Genomic DNA, 4944 nt, shown 5'->3' with positions numbered 1-4944 from the left:
ATATCCACATTCTGATCTGCCAGAAAATATGGCAGTTCATCAGGAGATCATCAGTGAGTAATATTGACATTGCTAACTTTATTGACCTCTGAACTGTACTTTAATATTGGGTGTCATAAAATCACACGAATGGTGAGATATCTATAGGCTTAATAAAAAATGCTGTAAAATTAAATTGAGGAAAAAAACTGTGAAATTTACCAGATAAAAAATAATAGGACATTTGAATCTTTAGCATTCATGCTGCTGTTTGGATGCTGTATTAAAGCAATCCTGGATCTCCCTGGTCCCTCATGGAAGGCTGTGTTTGCATGAGTTAGGGCACACCTGGGCAGGTATGGACCTCATTTCAGCATTATTCTCTAAAGGATACCACATGAGAGCATTTCTTTGCGCTACACAATGGTCTTAGCTTCAGTTGTATATTTGGTCTGCCAAGTCTAGGCACCCATCTATAACAACTCTTGAAAGTGATTTTTGTTCTGGGCTTGATCATAAGAGCAAAATCAGTCATAGAAGAATATACTCAACCTGCAGTTTCTTGACTTAATATATGCCCAAGAGAGACAAATAATACCTTGATGGCAAATTTCAGTGCCTTTTCACAAAGAAATCAGAGAGAGGTGTAGATAGAGAAAATATATTTCAAGATACAGAATGGTTTTAGTCTGCTGTTCTCTGAATCTTATACTGATCCCTTTCTCTTTCAACCTTCTCTGAAAGTGAAGTGGCTCAGTCGTGTCCAACTCTTTGCGACCCCATGGACTGTAGCATCCATCCATGGCTCCTCCGTCCATGGGATTTTCAAGGCAAGAGTACTGGAGTGGGTTGCCATTTCCTTCTCCAGGGAATCTTCCCAACCCAGAGACTGAACCCGGGTCGCCCGCATTGTAGGCAGATGCTCTGACCGTCTGAGTGTAGGTTCACCTTCTCTTGCTTTTGAAGATTGAATTTAAAGGGCTGATACATAGCTATGGGGTGGGTAGAGACGTAAACAAGCTGCCTGATCTGAGTCTGGTTGAAGCTGCCCTATCATAGAGGATTTCATTTTTGTCTCTTTCTGTCCAGCTCAGCCTATAAGAAGGATACTATGCAGTTAGGGCAAAATAGAAGTGCTTAAATATTAATAAAGCATTTGCATTTTCTTGGTCTGGAAGCTCTCAAGAATCTGAGCAAGCTGACTGCAAATATTTGCAGGTGACTGTGAAGAGTCAAATGGAGGCCTACATACAAATATGTCTAATATTTACAACTTTTAAATAAAAGTTGTAAATCCAGCCAAAATTTTAAGGGAAGCAAATCTATTCTCTTCATTCAGTTCAGTTCAGTCACTCAGTCATGTCCGACTCTTTGTGACCCCATGAATCACAGTACACCAGGCCTCCCTGTCCATCACCGGAGTTCACCCAAACTCATGTCCGTCGAGTTGGTGATGCCATCCAGCCATCTCATCCTCTGTCATCCCCTTATCCTCCTGCCCCCAATCCCTCCCAGCAACAGAGTCTTTTCCAATGAGTCAACTCTTCTCATGAGGTGGCCAAAGTATTGGAGTTTCATCTTTAGCATCATTCCTTCCAAAGAATACTCAGGGCTGATCTCCTTCAGAATGGACTGGTTGGATCTCCTTGCAGTCCAAGGCACTCTCAAGAGTCTTCTCCAACAACCGCAGTTCAAAAGCATCCATTCTCTTACCTTAATAAATAAACTTTCATAGTAACCTGGAAGGAGATTTGAATTCTTGAATTAATTGGGTTCCTTTAGCAAAACATGGTGGTAAGAAGAGAACCAGACCCTCATCCCCAAGGAGGTAACCCACTCTCTTCTCTTCCACTCTGCCTCTGCCTCACTCTGCGGGGAGCCTGGTTGCATACCCATCCCACCCTGTAAAGCCAGTCTCCATCTGCCACCCTGTGAACACCAGTCTTTTGGCCCATTCCTGGGTCTCAAGATGGTCTCTCTAGCTGTGCAACCGTTCCTGGAGAAAATAGATTCTCAGCAGTGACCTACGCTCGCCTGGAAAGAAGGCTTGGGACTGTTTGGGAAGTGAATTCTAGGACTTTGAGTATCTAAAGCATGGTCTAAAAGATCTAAATGAGAGGGTTCCAACCTCTGGATGGATTCATTCTCTTAGTTTTGCAGACTTTTAACTCCTTGGTCAGAGGAGGTTTATATCATGGGACACTAACTCTCTTGCCTGGGTCTAATTGTGATAGCCAATCTAAGGCAGCAGTAAGCAACCAGGAGATTTGTAAGTTGGGTTCTGGTCGTCTTTCCTAATACAACCGCCTGATCTTAACATATGGAAAAGGACCCTCTTGAGCATGTATATTGTGAGCTACGTTATACACTGGCATGGGGATTGATCACATCAAGTCAGATCCCCAAGACTGGTGAAAAACTAGGAAGAAATAATTTCGGGCTTACCTATGATATGCATTGGAAATGAGAATTTTAAAAGAATTGTTTATAAAAAGAACTATCACTGCAGCATATGTCATATTGCCCTCATTACTAAATTAGTCTAATTAAGATCTGACTTTCTAGTCCCAAGTGTAGAGCTATAGAAATGTGTTTTTTTCCCCTTTAATTCAGTGTGTACTTACATAGAGACACATAAGACAGTACTGATAATACAGGCAACCTTGAATACCACTCCCAATTGCTCCCTTTAACTAGAGGAATAAAAGTGCATAGTCAAGGAAGAGAGATGGATTTTTTTCAGCATACTCTAGGCAGGATTGAAAGGGAATGGACCACATTCCTTATAGCTTTTTTGGCTATTCTAGAAGGAGTCCACAGTTGTCTGTCAGATCAAATGGGGCATGTCCCATTGAGTCAGGCTGTAAGGGAGGAGTGGCATTTAGACCTTCCATTTTATGACTGCAGTTGGGTGTAGTTCTAACATCACCAACACTGATGAGGCATTCTGGAAAAGAACATTCTGAACGGAATACTTTAACCATGGTTCCCAATGCTTAAAGTCAACTCCAGGAGTCCATTTCAGACTTACAGATATCCACAGTTATTTTCTCAGGTTGCATCAGCCCCCATTTATACATAGATTTTGATTAGTTTAGGTGAGAGTCTGGTGCCTAAAGAGGGAAAGTTCATTATAATATAGCAATTGCTTAGGGAGCCCCAGCTTCATAAAGCGAACTGTCTGGGGCCTTACACCAAAACAGTTACCTACAATTATATGTTTAAAAAAAAAGTGATTATGCTAGTTACTAAAGCTGCAGTGACTATGGGTTGGTTTCATGACTGGCTGAGACTCTGAGTAAGGTAATTAAGTTACTTAGATATAAGTAGAAATCTGTAAAATATAATTACATCTCTCTTACTTTTAGTGAAAGGAAGTGTTTGTCCAGCTCTCAAGTCTCTTCTCTGAGACCTAATTTATGTTCCTTTAGGAATGTTAGCCCCTAAATATCTGTAGACAATAACTATCTTAATCAGGATTGAACATATAACCCAAATAGGGCTAATCAGATTATTACAAACTGGAATAATCTGGAACTGAAATTTAATGATGTTAACCAGCCTCTGCTGGTAGGTTGGCTTGTGAATATGGAAACTTATGTGGGAACTTACTATATACTTAACTGTATGCATGAAGCAGCAAAAAAGCTGACTTACAGAGACAAATGAATTTATCAGGATCCCAAAGAAAAGCAAAGATGAGAAAACAGTGTTTCAAAAAGAAGGATGGTAATTTAATAACACTCTGAACAAGATGTTGGTTACTCCTGGGTACTCATCCTTCCTGAGAGTTGGTTACAGTTTCTCCCTTGGTAATCAAACTATTCCTAAATCCTTTTTCCTGTTTCAGTATGGTGAGTTTCTGTAGCCAAAGAGCGCCTTGACTAAATATTACTTGAATTTCTAATTTACCCTGTAAAGAACTCTGCAAACACTGAGTAGACAAAGATTAGTCTTGCTTTTCTCTTAATATGTCTTCTCTACAAAACAATTTTAATGATTTTATATTTCCTCAGGGGAAGAAATACACATCCATGTATTTTGTTTTGTTTTATTTTTTAATTAATTTATTTTTTAATTGAAGGATAATTGCTTTACAGAATTTTGTTGTTTTCTCTCAAACCTCAACATGAATCAGCCATAGGTATACGTATACCCCCTCCTTTTTGAACCTCCCTCCCATCTCCCTCCACATCCCACCACTTTAGGTTGATACAGAGACCCTGTCTGAGTTTTCTGAGACGTACAGAAAATTCCCATTGACTAGCTATTTTACATAATGCTAATATACGTTTCCATGTTACTCTCTCCATACACCTCACCCTCTCCTCCCCTTTCCCCATGTCCATAAGCCTATTCTCTATTATTGCTGTTTCTCCATTCAGTTCAGTTTAGTTCAGTTGCTCAGTCATGTCTGACTCCTGGCGACCCCATGAATTGCAGCAAACCAGGCCTCCCTGTCCATCACCAAATCCCAGAGTTCACTCAAACTTGTGTCAATTGAGTCAGTGATGCCATCAAGCCATCTTATCATCTGTCATCCCCTTCTTCTCCTGCCCCCAATCTTTCCCAGCATCAGAGTCTTTTCCAATGAGTCAACTCCTCACATCAGGTGGCCAAAGTACTGGAGTTTCACCTTTAGCATCATTCCTTCCAAAGAAATCCCAGGGCTGATCTCCCCTGGTTGGATCTCCTTGCAGTCCAACAGACTTTCAAGAGTCTTCAAAACCACAGTTCCAAAGCATCAATTCTTCGGTGCTCAGCTTTCTTCACAGTCCAACTCTCACATCCATACATGACCACTGGAAAAACCATAGCCTTGACTAGATGGACCTTAGTAGGCAAAGTAATGTCTCTGCTTTTGAATATGCTATCTAGGTTGGTCATAACTTTCCTTCCAAGGAGTAAGCGTCTTTTAATTTCATGGCTGCAGTCGCCATCTGCAGTGATTTTGGAACCCCAAAA

The sequence above is a fragment of the Capra hircus genome, chromosome 1 (genome assembly GCF_001704415.2).
Source record: "Capra hircus breed San Clemente chromosome 1, ASM170441v1, whole genome shotgun sequence".
Taxonomy (NCBI): domain Eukaryota; kingdom Metazoa; phylum Chordata; class Mammalia; order Artiodactyla; family Bovidae; genus Capra; species Capra hircus.
This window is presented reverse-complemented; position numbering follows the sequence as displayed.